The sequence below is a fragment of the Arabidopsis lyrata genome (genome assembly GCF_000004255.2).
Source record: "Arabidopsis lyrata subsp. lyrata unplaced genomic scaffold ARALYscaffold_4, whole genome shotgun sequence".
In the NCBI taxonomy this organism is placed as follows: domain Eukaryota; kingdom Viridiplantae; phylum Streptophyta; class Magnoliopsida; order Brassicales; family Brassicaceae; genus Arabidopsis; species Arabidopsis lyrata.
Genome location: NW_003302552.1, coordinates 10,222,410 through 10,244,361, shown reverse-complemented (window position 1 = coordinate 10,244,361; position 21,952 = coordinate 10,222,410). Strand labels below are relative to the sequence as shown.

The 21,952-nt window shown below is 36.4% G+C and overlaps 1 pseudogene; it reads left to right on the top strand.

The window, feature by feature from the left end:
• Positions 1–5,985: 5,985 nt before the first annotated feature.
• LOC110229253 lies at positions 5,986–21,920 on the top strand (annotated as a pseudogene).
• Positions 21,921–21,952: the final 32 nt, after the last annotated feature.

The window sequence follows — 21,952 nt, the reverse complement described above, 5'->3', positions numbered from 1 at the left end:
ATTATGATTAGTGTATATGGAAGAAAAAAGCGAAATTGTATATATGTAAACTAATTAAATTTGATAATATATTAATAGATATTTCCAAAATCTCTGAATCAGGATTGTCTCAAAAAAATTGTCTACGTGTACTTCGCAGATTGGCAAAGATAAATACAAATAGAAATGATATTTTTAATTTACTAAATCAGAAATATATATAGCATCCAAAATCTTAGTACTTGCCATAACAATTGTATATTTATTCGAATAAATTCAAAACGCAAATTCAAATCTCCTGTATTAAGCAACTACAACAAACACCAATAAAAAAGTGAACAAAATATTCGAATTTTCCTAAAATATAGTTATTATTAACTATAAAATCTAAAATCTTTCAAAAATTGTTAACCACGTAAATATTTTGTAGTTAAGGAAACAAAAATTTATTTTTGAACATAATTTTGATTTTTAAAAATTCAAATCGTAATGAATCTTCAAACTTATAATTCCGTATATTATGGGAATCAAATATTTTTCTTTTTCAATCATAAATTTAGTTATATATAAGGATAGCTTTTAATCATAAATTTTGTTAAGATCTTTGTAGTTAAATAAATTTAGATTAGTCGGCTAAACCTAAATTATGTACAAGCTTTCTGTCTATAAATAAAGGTATTTAGGTATTTCAAACTAACTCGGTTTGATTTAAGATTTTGTGTGCCAAAATAAAGTTAATAATATTATTTTTTTCTTTTGTCACTGCAGATAAAAACTCCACGTATCTACACTTATGGCATCGATGTGAAGCGTAAAACATCTAAGAGGGAGATTGTGGTGGTTCATGAAGATGCAAGGGCTGATATATAACACAGAGGAACATGGGAAGCTGTTTGGGGAACGATTGAAAACTGTTTTATGATCCGTTTAAAGGTAAAACCAAAAGTATGTATTTTTTATGAGAGAATTTGATACTAAAAATCTATGAAACGTAATTGTGAATGATTCAGTGCGTTTCTTTTACAGTGCAACAAATGCAATATGGTCTATGTGTGACGTATTGTATACACGTACGTAATAGTATTGTTCTAATCCTCTTAATTAAATATTTCATTTTTCATATGCATAGATCTGATCTTCAACCCGATGTAAAAGCAAATGAAAAAGCTTGACGAGATAAAAAAGCCTTAATTCGAAATGGTAGATTATTGTTTATTTACCAATTCTTTCTTCATAATTGTAGGAACCATAACTATTATGAAAACAATTTCTACATCTAAATACACATTTTAATGAAGAGAGATTTTTTCTAGATACTTAAAATGTTTGTAGATTTTTTATTTTTGTATAAATATTGCTTCTATTGACAAGTCGATTTCTCTAATTTATTTATTTAGCTGAATTATAATACCTTTTATTTTGTTTATTTTCATATGTCTTGACTTCATGGTTTGTTTCAGATATTCATCCAAAGAGCCTCATCTAAAGAGTCTGATTCAATCAGCCTGTGTATTGAGAATCTGGAACAAAAAGGAAATTTAAGGTGAAACAATTTAAAAGGTATGTTTGTTTCAAATATTTTTTATTGACATAAAAACGTTACAAATATTTTTTATTTACATAAAAACGTTACTAATATCTATTTTTTTACTTGAATAAGCAGATATATAAGATTGACTATGAAACATGATTATGTCACCTACTGAGAATTGAAGATTAAGATGGAAAGTTATGCTAATTTCATGCTCATATATATATGAGTATTATCGTTTCTCTAATACATTATAAACAACACCTAAATTTATAAAGTTGTTTTCTTTTACAAGTCAACAGATCACTATAAACACGAGGAAACAAAGATACATCTATGATTCATGGATCATGTAATATTGAAGAACTCATTGACATCGTAAGTCTTAACTTTTGATTTATTTTTGGTGAAGTAAAAAAACACCAAAAATTTAAATCATATAATTTTAATTCTAAATTAAAAACTGTAAAAGCTAACATTAGCATATATAAAAATAAAATTTTGGAAACAGAAACTTTCGGAAACTCCAAGAAACGTCACGTTTGGAAACACGATGGAAACTCACGTTTCTGTCTTGGAAACATGACAAATCTTTTTTTTTACTTTGGAAACTTAATAAATAAATAGCATGGAAATATTAAGATTTATAATACATATAAATAATTATGGGAGACTCGAGTGTTAAGATTTTTTTTCGACGAACAAGATTTGGAGATAGTTTTATATAATCTTTGATGGAACTAATGAAAATGTTTGTCTAAATATTTGAACTTGAGCCTTTTAATCTTAATTTTTTGGAATTTATTAAATAATTTATGTTTTGGATTTGTGTTGTTTAAAACATATTTTCATTTATATTTGTTGTTATATATATATATATATATATATATATATATGTGTATACACGTTTCGAAAACGTTTCCATTCTTTAATTTTAGAAAAAACCCGTTTCCCGTTTCTGAAACGTTTCGTTTTCGTGTTTCCGTTTCCATGCAACATAGTATACAATTTTATTACATACAAAAAAATTTACACGTGCTGTAGCATAAAATATACTTTTTTTTTCAAACCATGAAACTAGGCCAAACAAACCCAAATATAGCCCACTAAAAAATTTAGACCCAATACAACATTTTTTTTTTATTCTATAATTATCAATACCTACTTAAACCAAATAAATTGTGCGGGATCATAAAAAAAAATACAAATCTAATGTAGCTAAATATATTAAATTCTAAAATACTATATTCTCTCCTTATTTATTACCAAGTCATGTTTTCAACCAAATTAAGATTCAATAAAATTATAAAATTGCGGGATCACTTTTCCCGCCAAAAAATATTTTGTATTTTGTGGACCTAATTTTGTTATATTTTCTTATATATGTGTTATATCTTTTATTTTTTTTTTGGTAAACTGTGTTATATCTTTTATTAAAAGAAGGGTAATTTAGTCATTTTGTACATAAAAAATGGTATTTTTAAAAATGGACAGCCAAATGAGGCATTTTTGAAAAGGTGTATTGAAAAAGGGGCATTTTTGTGAGTCCCCCTTTATGATTTAGTAGAAAATAGTAAAATATGATTTAATAGATCCTCATTCCTTAAAACAATATTGATTTTAGTTACAGTTTTTGGAAACACGTTTCCTATATGATTAGCTTCTCTTTTTTTTTATCAACGTTAGCATTAATTATTATTTTTAAATAGCAATTAGCAAATGAATGAATATAGGTATGGAAAGATAAATTTTAAGAGATAATTTAGGATCTATATAGTTGTGTTAGTATCTTTTATTAAATTTTTCAAATTTTTAGAATTAAAGCTAATGACATTCTTTGTAAATACTTCTTAACTCTAGGATTTATTTCATAAATGTAGTTCAAAAATGTATATATAGATATTTCACCCCCGCGTGTTAAATTCTAAAATACATAAAATACAATTTTGCCCCGCGGTGTACCGCAATTTTTTCCGCCAAAACACGTGTTAAATACTATAATTCCTATAATAAAATTAACCAAATATGATAAAGAAAATAAATCTAAAATTAATTACATGGTATTATTTACTTCTACAAACAAAATATACAATTATCATTAAATAAATAATACGTAACATAATATCCAAATAGTAATAAATATAAAATAATATGATATATTTTATTTTATACTATACTATTACACTATATTATTTCTTACATAATTCAAATAAAATGAACAATTTAATTCATAAAATAATTAAAATCCGGTGCTGTATAGCACGGGTACTTATCTAGTACTTTGTAAATCTGTAATACACATGCATTCATTCTCCATCGTTCATTTTTTGTTTCTTTGTACAATTAAGCCTTCCATTGATAAATTTTAGATGTCATGATTTATTATATGTGGGGTCAAAGTTATATTTTCCAAATTTATAAAAACCCTATTTATCAATTAAACTATATATCACAGAGGTTGTAATCTTAAACCAATTCTTTAGCAAAAAAGAAAAGATAAAATTAATTCTTCTGTTTTAAAATTACTAATTTTTGTAATTTCCTTAGTTAGAGAAGTATATCTATTTTTTAAATATCTTTATCTAACATGTTCTAATCATCGCTTTACAATATTATTAATTAATTGTATAATTCTTTTAGTTACCGAAATATTTATTTATTATTTACAAATAATTCTTTTTTTAGAAACATATGTTATTAACCCCCGTTACGCGGGGGTTGGTTGTTATATATAAATTGATTTAATATATTTTTGGCTTTATTATTTATTTAAGTTTATGTAAAAATTGTATAATTTCTTTATAGTGTTTTCATATATAGTAAAACTTCTCATCAATACATGTCGCAATTATGTGTATTACCAACTTTCAAAACTAAGGTTTATATAATAATAAGATACAACTAACAATGGTTACAATTTTCACTATTGATTGCCTCACCCCATTATCGTTTGAGTTTACAAAATTTAATTTCTTAAAAGTTTATAATTTATAGTAAGTGAATTAACATGGCCAAAGTTTTCAAACAATAAGAAAATCTCAAAACTGAGTGGTGGGGTGATAATTGATAAATTAAGAGTGATGTTTACAAAGTATGAATATAGTTTAGAGCTTTACCTCTCAGCTTGATGAACAATTTACTAGTGACGTATTAGGGCATCTCCATTTTCATCTGTAAATTAAAGTTTGGAGTTAGATTTGCTCCAACCCATCTCCATTTCCAACTCCAAAATGGAGATCTCCATTACTTTTCTCATATTTGGAGACTTCTATTTTTAATTTACATTAAAATTTAAATATCTTCATTTTTAACTACAAAATAGAATAGGATTAGAGCAAAAACCCAATTCCAAAAATGGAAAAACTCTATTTTGGAGGGAAAAAATATAGACATAGGTTGGAGATAGAACTTATGGAAAATTTACTAGTGATGACTCAATTTCTTCATTATAACCGGCATCGGAGAGTAGAGTAGGCTCCACAACACAATAGCTAACATGATTCCGGCGACACATGTCTGTTTGTCAAGAAGATAGCAGCCAACAGTCCTCTTCCTACGGCCAAACAATATAGATTCTGTATTAATTATTTTATTTAGCTTCTGTGTAATAATTTAAAAAATCATTTTATATTAAGGGTCTTTTTAACAAAAATACATTAGACTCCATTTAAGAAAAAAACTTTTTAATGGAAATATATGAGATTTTTTTTTGGTAGGGTGATAATATATGAGATATAAATTATTCAAAGAATTTCTATCTGACTTAAACTTCTTACAATTATGAAAAAGTTTTTTTATATTTTTTATTCTTTATATATAATTTAGATATAGACACATATATCTAAACATATATTTCTCGAATAAAATAAAGAGAAGCTAACGGTTTTGTGAACCCGGTTCAGCCTGGTCGGCTATCAAACTTCACTTTTTCCTTCTCAAATTCGATTAATACGCAAACATTTGTGTGTCCCGGCCCATCAATCGTACTCAGGTGAGAAGTCTTTAGCTTTGTTTTCCGGCATTATTCAGATTATTGCAATGTTTTGTGTTCTGATTTTGGATTTCAAGTTCCATAATATGACTCTCAATTTCTATCGTCTTTGAAATTTGTTACTAAATTGGTATATGGGTAGTTGTAGGGGAACTCTTTGTTTGGTAACCTAGGGTTTTGCCTTCCTCCAATTCTTTCTCTGGACTTGCTTATATGTGTGTGGACTCTATTGTTATCTCCAACACTAGCATAAGTTTCTTTGTTTGATGTTGAAGAATCAATGTTTTGTTCTCAACATTATTGTTTTTTTGTATTTCAGATTATGTGGATTTTCAAGTACAGATATGTGAGCCCATTGGAGAATATTACTAGTCATAGTGGTTAGCCATTTACTAGCCATAATCAAGTAGATTTTCTAACTATAGAATTGGGGCTAATGATCAGATATTTGATGTTAAAGATGACCCTAAAGTGCTAACGATGAATGAGGTCAAGCAAAGCTTATGGACCAGAAAAAACGTATGTTTATTCGCGTGACCTCGCTAATAGATTTGAGAAGGGATTGGCTGCAGCTACTAAGCTATCCAAGGAGGTATGATATGATTCTAATCCTATGTTTGATATCTTCTTTTCTCTTTAAATACCAATGGGATTTAGAAGCTTCTCAAATTTTCTTAAATTTAGAGATTTGAAAAAGCAAAATCGATAAGAATGAGGTTTTGCCTAAATCCAATAAGAAAATTGTGTTGCCCTTTTTTTAATTATTCGAATAGCTCAACTGTGTTTGTTTTCTTCAGTTGACTTGACTTGACTTATTTTTGTTAATATTTAAGTAGGAAAGATTGATGAAACCATGATTTAAGATTGGAGAGAAGCAGAAATGTATTAATGAAAGATGTGTGAAACACAATGAGGAGGCACACACGTTTATATAGAGAACATAATCTAGGTCTGAGATGGGTTGTGCACAAAGACCAAAAGCACCCTCATTCAGCCTTGTAACCCGAGTAACCCGAGTAACCCGAGTAACCCAAGTAACCTGTAACCCGAGTAACCCATGTAACCTGTAACCCGAGTAACCCAAGTAACCTACATTTAACCCTTAACTATGACTTAGTTAGTGTTAAATGTCTTCTTGATTAACACTCCCCCTCAAGTTTATACCACAATGCCCAATTGTGTATAAACTTGACACTTGTATGAATAACCTCATTAAAAACCTAAGCTTGGAAAACCACGTGGGACAAAACCAAGCTTAGGGAAAAAGAGTATTATCCCTACAAGTTGGAGAATATTTTTCAAGGATGTGTCAGGTCTACAAGACCAAGTTTACCATGAATAAATTGGCAAACTTGGTTACTTGCTGCCTTGGTAAAGATATCGGCCAATTGGTCCGAACTCTTAGTGTAACAAGGGAGAATCGTACCATCTTCTATCTTCTCTCTTGTCTTGTGGCAATCCGTCTCTATGTGCTTGGTCCTCTCGTGGAACACGGGATTGGTAGCAATGTGGATGGCTGCTTGATTATCGCAATGAAAGGTAATTGGAGTCTTCTGCTCGATCCCGAAGTCTTTAAGTAGAGCTTTTAACCATGTTAACTCATTTGTAAGCTTCTTCATGGCCCTATATTCTGCTTCTGCACTCGAACATGACACCACTTTCTGTTTCTTGGTTTTCCAAGTTACGAGGTTCCCACCAATGAATGTGCAAAAGCCGGTTGTTGATTGTCTTGTATTGCGATCTCCATTATAATCTGCATCACAATATCCAACAATCTCCGTGCTTGAGTTTCTTCCCATCCAAATGCCTTTACCGGGACTCCCTTTGATATATCTCAGAATCCTCTCCACCAAGCTCCAATGGTAAACTGTAGGGGCTTGCATGTGTTGAGCCACCTGATTCACGGCAAAAGACAAGTCAGGTCGCGTATATGTCAAGTATATAAGCTTACCTACAAGTCTTCTATATTGTTCTGGGCAATGATATGGAGTATCATCTTTCTTCCCCTTTCGATTGACCGTATAGCCTTGCTCCAATGGTGTTTCAACCGGTTTAGCTCCAAGTTTTCCTGTAATCTTTAGGAGATCGAGGGCATATTTCCTTTGTGAGAGAAATAGTCCCTCCTTTGATCTACACACCTCGATCCCTAGAAAGTACTTCAAAACACCCAAATCTTTAATATCAAAAGAAGAATGTAAAGCAGACTTAATAGCTTGGATACCTTCTTTGTTACTTCCCGAGATAATCAAGTCATCAACATAGATTAGAACTACTACGATACCTTGATTATCTTGTTTAGTAAACAAAGTATGGTCAGAATGTGATCTCTTGAAGCCATTAGCCAATAAGGTAGAGCTTAACTTATGATACCAGGCTCTTGGAGACTGTTTTAGTCCATAGATAGCTTTCCGAAGCCTTAAGACCTTTCCCGGAGCCACTATGTCTTCTAAACCCGGAGGAAGTGTCATATACACTTCTTCTTTCAACTCCCCCTGAAGGAAAGCATTCTTGACATCCATTTGCCACAATTCTCAATCCAAGTTCACAACCAAAGAGAGAACAACTTTTACGATGTGTTGCTTAGCTACCGGAGCAAAAGTTTCCCTATAATCATCTCCATAGGTTTGAGTGAATCCTCTTGCAACCAATCTAGCCTTATGTCTTTCAATTTCACCATTACTCTTATACTTTATGGTGAATACCCACTTTGAGCTAACACATCTCTTCCCTTGTGGAAGTTCTTCTTCATCCCATGTATGATTCCGAATCATAGCTTGTACTTCATCATCCACAACATTAGTCCATTCCTTGCTTTCCTTAGCTTCTTCATAGCTTTGTGGGATAAATTCCACATCTAGCTTACCATTCCCAGGAAGATTCAAGAGGGATATCATTGAGAAGTACAGAGCCATGTTTGCTAAACACATCAAGGAGATTGAATTAAGGATGCCTCTCATTGATGCTTTCATGCTGATTCCGGATTCTCACAAGTACTTCAAAGACATGGTAATGGAGAGAATTAAGGAAGTGCAAGAGATGGAGAGTCATGAGTGCAGCGAAATCATCCAAACGAAGATTATTCCCAAGAAATTGGGAGATCCTGGTTCGTTTACTTTACCTTGCTCTCTAGGCACTTTGGCCTTCAGTAACTGCCTCTGCGATCTAGGTGCTTTTAAAAGTCTCATGCCTCTCTCCGTGGCCAAGAGACTGGGTTTCAGCAAGTATAAACCTTGCAACATCTCCTTGATCCTGGCTGATGAGTCTGTCAGATTTCCTCATGGGTTATTAGAAGATTTGCCTATTAAGATTGGAAATGCTGAAATCCCTACAGACTTCATAGTGCTAGAAATGGATGAACCAAAAGATCCTTTAATCTTAGGAAGGCCCTTCTTAGCCACTGCTGGAGCTGTCATTGATGTTAAGAATGGGAAGATTGATCTTAATCTGGGAAATGATTTCACAATGAAGTTTGATATCAATGATGCCACGAGGAAGCCAACAATTGAAGGACAGACCTTCGTAGTTAAGGTAATGGATTGCTTAGCTGATGAACAGCTAGAGGAGGTTGCTGAGGAAGATCACCAACAAACTTCTTTGACTAAGAGTGGTGAAGCAGAATATCTTCTCACTGAAACTTTGAGCTGTGGTAAGTCACTAGATTCACACAAGGAAGTAGTAGGGTCAGAGGTCTTTAAAGGCTTGATTGGGTCAAAAACAGTGGTTAAGACAGCATATGAAGCAAGCTCAACACATGCTCAACCAGCTGACTCGAGTATACATTTGAGCAAGCCTACAACTCGTCTGGAGAACTCTAGCTCGACCAAACATCGTGATAAGCTGCTAGAGTCTAGCAATTCTGCTCCAGATGGCTGGTTAGAACTCAAGGAGAGGTCCAAATGGCAGGATATAGCCATAAGGGAGCTAACAGGCACTGTGAGAGAGCTGAATGATCAAATCAAGAAGCTACATGGGATAGCCAACCAAAAACCACTCCCAATCAAGGACGTCCCAACTGATGAAGCATCCACTATGGTCAGCAAAAAGGGGAGTGAATTCACTTCAGAATGGTCTATAGCAGAAGACTATCCAGATGATCAACAAGAAGCTTACTATGAGAAAAGGGCCATTGAGTACTCAACTACAGATTTGTCAAGAGAGCCTGCTAAGCCAGATGATTCATCCACCTGCAGAACAGATGAGACCTCATTTGCTCTCTACAATCCACCCTAAGCTTATTCACTGTGAGAAGTCAAGCTAAAGACTTTAAACAAGCTCACTTGGGAGGAAGTTCCATGTCTATCCTTGTGAATATTAGTTATTTCCTTGTTATTTTTGATGTTTTTGCTTAACTGTCTCAGGATAAAGCGTTTTAAGGAAGCCAAGGCGCAAAACAGAATGAGTTGCCTTGTCTCGATGTGCCCTACTCGACCACAAGTCGAGCTTGCCACTCCAAACCAATATCGAAGCCCTACTCGACGTACTAGCTCGACCCAACGTCGAGTTAGCCCATGAAGCCCACCAGTACCAGGTCAATCACCTCCTTCTTCACCCATCCATGAGGTAACAACTCCAATTCACCATTGTATATACCACATTTCATTTTGTTTCTCTGATTTGCCCTGAGTACTCTCTTCCAAATGCTTGTTACACAGAGGACTGTGTAATTTAAGTTTGGGGGAGGGCTCAGGGAGTATTTGACATTGTGTTTTGTTTTCTTATTTCAAATTTTGCATCATTGCATCTAAGGCATAGAAAAACCATAAAAATTTGAAATTTTTTGAAAATGATTTCACAAAAACAGAGTGTTCATATAGCTTGCATTGTCATTTTAGGATTGTTTTAGTATGCTTTCACTTAGGGCTGTTGCATCATGCATTTGCATTGGAGATTATGATGATTATAACCTTGTAAATATGCTTATTCACTAAGTAGAACTCAGTGCCCTGGTTGTTAGTTCTCTAATGCATAATCGACTGAACTTGAAGTAAGACCGCACCATCTTTTGAATTCAACGCTTGACTTTCTTGTTTTTATTCGAATCTCGCTTTGATCTGATGCCATTCCCTATCTATTTGAACTTGAATTTTGACTTATAATTATCATGCTGTGCATTGTGCTATGAACTCATGGATACCTTAAAATACTTGGACTTTCTTTTACCTTTTGATCACTCTTGCTAGTCCAAGTAGCTGACTCTCATCTTTGGAGCAGTTATTCCCCACCCTTAGCCTTAACCTTCTTTCAAGCCATTTATCATTTGTGTGTGAATGTGAGGCCTTATTCCGATTGAGCTTGGTAGAAAGTGTTAGGTCTGTAACGACAAGGATAGTATCTCATGTAGTTCTGGTTCACGTTATCTGGACCAGATAGGACTAGGTGGGTGCTTAATTCTGGGTTTGGGTTGTGTTTAAAAGAAAGAAAAGGTTGTGTTCATCATTGAAAGAAAAGAAAAGGGAAAAGAGTCCTAAGGAGAAGTAGCTAAAGTAAGAGAAGTCTAGTAAAGAATTTGGGTGTGCTAAAGTAAAGGAAAAAGGGTTCTGTAAATAGCTTAAAGAGTTTGGGCAAAAGCCTTGTGTTTATAAGAAGAAAGAAAAGGGAACCCTAGTTGTTAAAGAATCCTAATCCGCTAGACAGAGCAAAGTAAGAAAGCTTCTCCTAGGTTAGAAAAACAAAGAAAAGAAAGAAATGATGTGAGTAAAAGTCTGTAACTGTTTAGAGTGCAAAAGGGTAGAGTTAAGTTCATGATTCTGGGATTAGAAATAGGACCTCTATTTGGGTTGATATTGATTACATTCTGGGTAGATGGGGTCTTATCCTTGTATGCATAACTTGATACTCACCTTTAGCATTCTACCAAAGCTCAATCATTCTTGAGAGATCCCCTGTTACGATTTAAACCAGATCTTTAAGGGACCATCTTTGTCTCTAAAACCTTTACCCTTTAGCCAAATGTGTTCATATCCATTGCATAGTATGATTCACGGTTCCTACTTAATAAATGTTAAAGGGAATGTGCAGATTTGAATGCTTGATTTGATTAAGGCAGAGGTTAGGTTGAGATGTGAAGAAGATGGCTAATGTTTTTAAGTAGAGATCAGTCAACCTTGCATTCTAGAATTAGCAACCTGGACATTGAATTCACTTACTCTATATGCATGTTTTGGTTCTGAGTCTCCACTTTCAAACCTCTTCTCCAGCTTGGTTCTATTTGTTTGCTTGAGGGCAAGCAAGAGCTAAGTTTGGGGGAGTTGATATCTCTGTATTTTACCTCTTTTTAGCACACATTTCTTATGCATTTAGCTTAGTTTCCTCTCTGTTTCACTGCATTAATAGTCCTTTTTTCATAAGATTTTCATCACTTAGTACGATTTGCATTGCATGGCATAGCATGTTGCATATTGGATGAGTTTTAGGTACTTTGGAGCTTATTTGGGACTTAATGGAGCAAGGAGGAACCAACACGACCTTGGAGCTAGACTTGGGATCGAATTGGAGAAGAATGAAGTCGTTCAAGATCACCTGGGAGCAGTCTCGACGTGCAGACTCGACGTCACGTCGAGATGGACACCAAGAAGCAGCCTGGGAGCAGTCTTGACCAGACAGGCTCGACGTCACGTCGAGATGGACGCCAAGAAGCAGCCTGGGAGCAGACTCGACCAGACAGGCTCGACGTCACGTCGAGATGGACATCAAGGCGCCACCTTTGAGAATCACTTGGTCTCGACGTGTCAGGCTCGACGACACGTCGAGTTGGCCTCCACCGACTCTCTATTTTGTCCTGTAGCCAATTAGGGCAACCTAGTATTTCCTATAAATAGGGGTACACCCTTTTATCCAGGGGATATTCTCTTTACCCAGCAGATATTCCTTTGTTCTCTCTAAAAACCCTAGTTTTGTAATCGTTTTTCCCTTTGATCCTTTGAGTTTTTGGATTTCGTTTCTTCATCAAAGTTGTAGATCTCATTCTCATCTATAACATACTTGCTTTTTAATGATTTCTGGGTTTGAAACGTTTTCTGGGTTTTTATGCATGATGTTCTTCAGTGTTCTTGAGTAGTGGATTAGGGTTCTTGAGGATGGGATAGATTAGGTGTGGAATCCTTAGTATATTTAGGTGGTTAAGTGTAGAATTGCTTGATTTCCCTTCTGGTTTAGTAGATCTTAATGCTATTTCTTCTCTGATCAATTGGAAATTGATCTCAGACATTTCCACACCCAAAAGGTGTTTGATGAAATGTCTGAACAAACTTTTCCAGAGATTTGCATACTCTAGCCCAAGAGATTGGATGTTTAGAATGCTTATTGACTTTATTAGATTGAATCATAATGCCTGCTAGGTTATATTTCTTCAATGAGAATTGAGTATGAAAGTGATTTAGCTTGAGAATCTCTGTCACGAGAGTGGATTGATTTGTATTCGAATCTATTGTCTAGGGATAGCTTGATTGAGTTTGTTAACCACCTAGGTAGACTAAGGAGACTGCCATAATCGATTACCCCATTCCTCAAGACCCTTTATCTCTATTGATTGTTTAAATCTTGTTTCTGTTAGTCTCTGTTGACCATCTCGACCTGTTAGGCCTAGATCGTTTCTCTGCATTGTTAGGTTGCTAGTTTCTTTTCCAAAGTTTATGCATGATAGTTTCTGGTCTTTAGTTTACTTCTTGTTCTTGTTTACTTGCTGTTTAGTTCTCTTTTTATGCTTTTAAATTTGGTATTTGCATGTTAAATTGGTTGCTAGGATCAATAGAAACACACAAAACCCTTTCACAATTGGCTTGACTTATCTGCTTTCTGTGCATATCTTAAATGCTTGCAGTCACACTGAGATTGGATTGATAACCTAATATACTACAATGGCATGTGTATTAGGGATTGATACCTGTTAGATAGGCAAAATCCTACTATCACTGCATCCTTTTGAAGAACTTCGAAGTCTTAACTTATCTATGTGGACACAAGTCAAGGACGGCTCATTCAATGGCTTCATTGATGATGTTGAAGGTATATCAGGCTTTTCACAGTGTTGAGTTTACCCTTGTGGTCTCTATTTGGAAATAAAACTTTGAAAGTTTTTAAATTTAGATAGGCTAAATCTAATTCTCCGTGTTAATTCTTTAAATCTATGTTAATCAAAAGGTGATAGTACCTTTTTCTACATCAACCGACTTGTTGATGTATTATGTATATTGCCATGTAGTGCACAATATAATTACATCCAATGGCTAGAGTCACGTTTTCTTCAATCTCATACAGTTCAACTCTCTTAATTACATGCATTTTCATCTAGAGTAGACTAAATTTTATAATTGAACTTATTGAAGTGTTAAGGGCTATCTTATTTTTGTATACTATGTTAACGATATATACATTTCTTTGCAGGTTATAAAAGCTTACGAAAATTAAAATACCTGGAGATTCTGGATCTCTCTTCAAATGAATTCAACAACAACATATTTCCTTTTCTTAATGCCGTGACGTCACTTACAACTCTTATTCTTCACGATAACTCCGTAACAGATTTGTCTATTAAAGGTGTGTATTTTCCATTAGTATAACGAGGTGCCTATCGAGCATAGCCTACTCATTGATGATGTATGTTTGGTTTATGTAATTTTATGTCTTAATTGCAGTTCTTAGTTTTTTTTTTTTTGTGCAAATTGCAGTTCTTAGTTATCATTCTAATATTCTCATGGACTCCCTTTCAAAACTAAAGAACTTGACAAACTTGGAGTTGCTGGATCTGAGTCGTAATGATTTTCACGGTTCCATTCCAGGTAACATCCACGTTAATTGTCACTGTCATTTATCTTATGAATATAACTTTTAACAGATTTAAATCCGTACATATTTGTTGATTTGCCATCTCAAAGATCATCTTCTCCATACTAACTAGTACGTGTCTTTCGTCATCTCTCTTATTCTTGGGGCAGCACTGACTCACCTGAAAAGCCTGAAAGCTCTGAATCTAAGTACCAGTTATTATTCTAGCTCAATGGGCTCTATGGAATTGCAAGGCAAGCATGGTTTTAATGTTTAACATTCTGTTGTTGGGAATGGATATGAATATAACTTATTTATATTTCGATATGATCATTTTGTAAATTACAACCCTTTGGCTTTTGTATTATCTCAGATCTAAAGAATTTGACTAACTTGGAAGTCTTGGGTCTTGCTGAGAACGATTTGGACGGACCTATACCAATAGAAGGTGACCTTTGCGTTTTACACCTCTACGATATGTATGAGAAGTGTATTGTGACTTCTCGAGATGAATGCATCGACTCTTATTATTCTCATTATCTCTAGTGTTTTCCAAATTATTTTTTTGCAGTAGTTTGTAGAATGAAGAATCTGTAGGAGCTCGATCTCAGACAAAACCGTTTTGTAGGCCAACTTCCTCTTTGTTTAGGTAGCTTGAAAAAGCTACGGGTCCTTGACCTCTCATCCAACCGACTTAGTGGAAATCTACAGTCTAGTTTCAGTAGGCTTGAGTCTCTTGAGTATCTATCATTGTTGGATAACAACTTCACAAGCTTATTCTCTCTCAATCCACTCACCAACCTCACAAAGCTCAAGGTGGTAAAACTTTCATCAACATCGCATAAGGTACAAGTAAAGATGGAGAGCACTTGGCATCCAAACTTTCAACTGCGTGTTATTATACTACGATCTTGCAACTTAGAGAAAATCCCTTCATTTCTCATGTACCAGAAGAACTTGCATCTCGTTGATCTATCCAGAAACAGATTATCCGGAGACATTCCTACTTGGTTGTTGGCGAATAATTCAGAACTTAAAGTCTTACAGTTGCAAGAGAATTCATTCACAATCTTTCAAATACCTTCAAAAGTGCATAATTTGCAATTTTTGGATTTTTCAGCAAATCATATTGGTGGGGTGTTCACTAATAATATTGGTCGTGCACTTCCGAATCTGGTAGAGATGAATGGCTCGTATAATGGGTTTCAAGGACAATTACATTCGTCTATAGGTGAGATGAAGAACCTTTCACTGTTGGATCTGTCTTATAATAACTTCTCTAAGAAGCTACCGAGAAGCGTTCTCATGGGTTGTTTTTCGCTAAAATATCTGATGCTTTCTCACAACAAATTCACCGGCAATTGTCTTCCACGAGGAACAAGATTCACTTCCTTGCGTAAGTTGACAATCCCTAACAACTTATTTACAGGGAAGATTGGAGTTGGTTTGCTTGGCTCCACCAGGTTGTCGTTTCTTGACATGTCCAACAATCGTCTCACAGGTGCTATTCCAAGTTGGCTATCTATGTTATATGTTCTGGAGGACTTATTGTTATCAAACAATTTATTAGAAGGTACAATACCTCCTTCTTTGGTGGACTTGCCCCATCTTTCACATCTGGACCTTTCTGGAAACATATTGTCTGGACCCTTACTATCACATATGGGTGTGATTTATTTATTCCTCCACAACAACAGCTTCACAGGGCCGATTCCAGACACATTGTTGGAAGGTCTCATTATACTTTCTCTGGGGTACAGATGTTTTGGCCTCTCTATGGAATATTTTTTAACCTAGAGCGCTTTACCTTGGATATTTACAAATTCACATTTGTGGTAGAGGAGCTCGTGGTTCAATACGAAACTTATGAAGAAATTGGAATCGAATTTGCATCGAAGCAAAGGTATGAATCTTATACTGCAGGAAGAATAGAGTACAAAGGAGGAGTTCTTGATTACATGTATGGGATGGACCTGTCGAACAATGAATTAAGTGGTGTAATCCCAACAGAGCTTGGAGATCTCCCGAAAGTAAAAGCCCTGAATCTATCTCACAATTTTTTTATCTAGTTCTATACCATCAAGCTTCTCCAATCTGACAGATATTGAGAGCCTCGATCTTTCATACAACATGTTACATGGAAGCATTCCTTACCAACTAAACATGCTTACATTTCTTGAGGTGTTCGACGTGTCTCACAACAACTGTTAAAACCTTATAGCAGTTTATGAAAGGATTTCTTAATGTATTGATACGGCCTCATCGGCTTATATACAAACGTACAATGTTAAACCTAGTAAACATGTTACAGCAATATCTTGTGGACTAAGCTAAGCTAAACCGAGGCCCATATGGCCCAATACCCCCCCCCCCCCTTCAAGGTGGAGTGTGGAGATTCCGAACACCCATCTTGAGTAAAAAAGCTTCAAATGCCGTCTTCCCCAATGCCTTAGTCATGACGTCGGCCAGCTGTGAAGTCGTGGAAATGTGTTTAGGAACAATGGCACCACGTATAATCTCGTCACGAATAAAATGCAAGTCGTTTTCGATATGCTTCGTGCGAGCGTGATAGACTGGGTTCTTGGCAAGGCTAATGGCAGATAAGCTGTCCGAGTAAAGCGTCGTGGGAGCAGTACAATCAATTCCCAAAGCAGGTAATAACTCACGCAGCCACAAGATCTCACAAACGGTGTCAGCCATCGCTCTATATTCAGCTTCTGCTGAAGAGCGAGAAACGACATCATGTTTCTTTGTTTTCCATGAGATAGGAGAGCCACCCAATTGAATAAACCAACCAGTGAGACTCCGACGAGAAACAGGACAGGAACTCCAATCTGAATCACACCACGCAGTAAGAACAAGAGGTGTGTTTGCACGGAGAAAAATACCTTGTCCCGGACTACTTTTCAAGTAGCAAAGAACGCGAAGAGCTGCAGTCCAATGTTGTTCCTTTGGCTGGCTCATGAATTGCGATAAGATATGGATTGCGTATGACAGTTCTGGTCGTGTAACACCAAGATAAATCAACTTCCCGATGAGGCGACGATAACGAAGTGGGTCAGGAATAGGCTCTCCCTTAGCCACTGCGAGTTTATGATTTTGCACCATAGGAAAAGCGACCGGCTTGGCACCTAACACACCCGTAGTTGTGAGAAGATCAAGTGTATACTTGCGTTGACAAAGATAGAATCCCGTAGAATTCCGAGCTACTTCAATACCCAAAAAATACCGAAGAAGACCAAGGTTCTTCATGTGAAAACAATCACTTAAGTAACACTTGAATTTTTCAATAATGGCTAACGAGCTGCCGGAGATGATAATGTCGTCGACGTAAACAAGCACGTTGAGAAAAGCAACAGAATCATCGAACGTGAACAATGAGTAGTCTGACACGTTTTGAACAAAACCATATTCCTTTAAAGCTGAACCCAACTTTGCAAACCAACATCGAGGCGCCTGTTTCAACCCGTACAAAGATTTTTTAAGACGACAAACCTGTGACTTATCTTCGGTACGAAATCCCGGTGGGAATTGCATAAACACTTCCTCATCTAGATCACCATGTAAGAAAGCATTGTAGACATCCATTTGGTGTACCTCCCAGTCATTCGATGCGGCTTGTTGTAAGAATGCACGAACCGTAACCATTTTTGCAACAGGCGCATATGTCTTATTAAAATCAACACCTTCGGTTTGATTATTCCCAAGTACCACTAACCGAGCTTTATGTCTCTCCAACGTACCATCGGCGTTGTATTTCAATTTGAATACCCATTTACAACCCAGCGCTTTCTTGCCTTGAGGAAGAGTTTCAACTGTCCATGTACCGTTGTCTTCGAGTGCCACAATTTCATCTTGAACTGCATTTCTCCATTCTTCTTCTAGAACAGCATCTTTATAAAATTTCGGCTCAGTACCAGAAGTGATAGCCAACAAGAACGCTTGATATGAATCGGTAAACCGTGAGCTAGAGAGGAAATTGTCAATTGGATATGGAGTTGCCGATGGATGTGGTTGATGGAGGAGCATTGTGACATAGTCTGCAAGTTTAACTGGTCGTTTCTTTTTACGAAGGCCAGGTCCTAATTTTTCTGGACTGGGTGCTGTCAAAACCGGAGTATCAGAATTGACTGAAGAAGGCGTAACCGGAGTGTCAGACAGAGTCGTAGAAGTGGACAATTCTGCAGACTTTTCCGATGACTGTGAAGCTGCAGATATGATGGGAGGAGTTGCAGGTGTGTCGGGAAAAATTGCAGGTGTGACGGGAGAAGTCGCAGGTGATGACGAAAGAGATGAATCTGGCGTGACCACTGTTCTAGGAGTCACCGGGTCTTCCGATTCACTGGAATCTTGTGAAGTTGATTCCGGTGAAAGCAAAAGTGAAGACAGAGGAGCGGGAGCAGAGTCAATATCCTCAGCCCTTTGAATGTCGTCATCGGAGAGAAGAATTGGTGGTGAAGAGTCGGACTGCAAATCCATCTTCTCATCACTGCCCAATAAAACAAAAGGAAATTCATCCTCATGAAAAATCACATCACGTGAAACAGAAACCAATCCGGTTTCAAGATCATAAACTCGCCATCCTTTTTTCGCAAAAGGATAACCCAAAAACACAGCTCTCTTACTTCGTGGAGCAAATTTGTCTCCTCCATGTTTTTGATTATGAACAAAACAAAGACACCCAAGAACACACAAATGTTCAAGAGGAGGAGGACGACCATAAATCAGCTCGAATGGTGTTTTTCCCTTGAGAAGTTTGGTGGGAGTGCGATTAATGAGATAGCCTGCAGTAAGCGCGCAGTAACCCCAAAATTCTATGGGTAGGTTGGCTTGAAAACGAAGTGCCCGAGCAACGTTTAGTATATGCTGGTGTTTGCGCTCAACGCGACCATTCTGTTGTGGTGTACCCACACACGATGTCTCATGAATGATGCCTTTCTCTGCGAAGAAATCTCGGAGACAAATAAATTCGGACCCATTATCGCTGCGTACCGTACGAACGTGAGTCGAGAATTGGCGCTCAACAAGAGCTAGAAAATTTTTGAGATGAGTTAGAGCTTCTTGTTTGGAAGTAAGAAGATATATCCACACTGCTCGTGAGTAATCGTCAACAATAGTCAAGAAGAATCGAGAACCACAAAGTGTTGAAGTCCGATATGGTCCCCAGAGATCACAATGAATTAATTCAAAAGCCATTTGAGAAGTAGTATTGCTCAATGGAAAAGAATCTCTTGAATGTTTTGCTCGAATACAAATCTCACAAGAATGTGAATCAAAAGAACTACTACTCTTAGAAAAATCCAACAAATTTAATGCTTTAGAAGAAGGGTGTCCTAAACGCTTGTGCCACAACGCCAAAGACTGTGAATCCGACCTTTGTACTGCTGACGCAACCGCAACCCCCCGGAAAAAATACAAACCGTTTCTTTGCTCACCCGCACCAATCACCGTCCTCGAAATGCGCTCCTGGACCACACATAGACGATCAGTTATCTGAAACACACAACCACTGTCACGGGTCAGCTGTGAGACGGAGATTAGATGACATTTTAACTCATCAACAAAATACACTGCAGATAATCGTAGTGAAGATCCCAACTGAACTGTTCCTTGACATGTCGAAGTAGTGAATCGACCATCAGGAAGTTTAATTAAAACCGGAGGCATGTCGAAAATATCATTCAAAAAATCCAGGGAACCTGTCATGTGATTAGAAGCACCAATGTCAATAATCCAAGATTCAAGAAACCACTTACCATTGAGACGTTCAGTGGAGGTTGATTTTCTTTCCTCAAGCATCTGAACAAGTGATTTCCATTGATGATCATTCAGCCCACTTAACCCTACTCTGTCCGCGTCGGTGATTGTGGCGGTGTGCAAAGCTGAACCCGACGAACGTGAGACCATCACAGCATTTGCTTGTCCGCCACATGATGTATCAACAGAGCCACGGCCACGAGACATTTGAGACGGAGCTGCTGTCGTGACACGACTGTTGTTGGGTTTGTTTCTTGGCTTCTCAACCCACCATGGTGGATATCCGATCTTCTTAAAACAGTTCTCATCAAAGTGACCAATCTTTCCACACAACTTGCAAGTGTGATTTCTGTGATCAGCGTACGGTAATGAGTGAGATTGGGTTTGGACTGCAAAACTCACCCCATCGGTCCTCTCGGCATGGAAACGACTCGCCAACTTGGATTCATCTTCTTGCTGCAAAACGTTATATGCCTCTTCCAACGATGGCAATGGAACACGAGATAACATAGAAGATTTTACCGTAGCATAAATGGTTTCGTCGAGACCCATCAAAAGCTGATGTAGCTTGTCCTCTTCTCTCTCCTTTCGTACTTCCTCCATTGTTTTTGCCTGTTGATAATCAGACAAACTCTTCCACAGACCCGAGAGCTTGCCGTAGTACTCGTCAAGAGTAGATCCTCTTTGACGACATGTGGCCAATTCAGTCTTCAACCTTTGGACACGCTGACCATTCTTCACACCATAACGCTTCTTAATATGTGTCCAAAGTTCATGTGAGTCATCTAGATGTGAAATTGAATCAGAGATATTCTCTTCAATTGTCACTTTCATCCACGAGACTACCAAAGCATTATTGGCAATCCAATCTTCAAAGTTTTCTGAATTTTCTTCTGGTTTTGGAATTGATCCATCTGCGAACCCAAATTTCGTGCGTGCAGTTAAAGCCAAACGTATGTTCGTTGCCCAAGCTTCATAATTTGGACCACGTAGTAAAGGTCTTGAAATTATGACGCCCGGATTATCGCTAGATGACAAGTCATACAGAGAAATCGTCTTCCTTTTAGTGTCAACCATGGAAGACGTGAGAGCTGAACTTGTCGAGGTAGAAGACGATGATGAAGTCATCTTTTAAGAAATCTCTCTGTTAGCAGAAGTTTTTAACAGAGATTAGGTCAAAGAAAGAGGTGAATAAGCGGAATTTTTTAAAAACTAGATCAAGAGAGGTCAGATCTAGGCTCTGATACCATGTTAAAACCTTATAGCAGTTTATGAAAGGATTTCTTAATGTATTGATACGGCCTCATCGGCTTATATACAAACGTACAATGTTAAACCTAGTAAACATGTTACAGCAATATCTTATGGGCTAAGCTAAGCTAAACCGAGGCCCATATGGCCCAATAACAACTTATCAGGAATCATTCCCCAAGGAAAGCAATTTAACACTTTCAAAGAGAGCAGCTACTTAGACAATCCTCTTCTTTGTGGACCACCGACCGATAGAAGTTGTGAGGCTAAGAATAGCTCAGAGGAAGCAAATAATGGAGGAGAAGAAGGAAATGAAGTTGCTATTGACATGTTGATCTTCTATTATAGCGCTGCTTCAGTTTATGTGACCGTGTTGATAAGCATTGTTGTACTTATGTGCTTTGATTGTGCTTGGCGTCGAGCATGGCTCCGCATTGTCGATGTTTTCATCGTTTCAGCGAAACGTATGATGTCTTAAGATCTTTTCAGCTAAATTCTTGGATATTTCTATCCAAGGCAAAGCTTGAATCTACCTTGTTTCTGCAAGTATACGTGCTTAGGATTCCTATTTAAGCAAAAGTTTAAATAAAAGTTTTTTGCTTACTATACAGATCTTCACATGACTTGACTTCACTTAACTTATTTCGTGGTGTATATATGTGTCTTAAGCCACACATGTA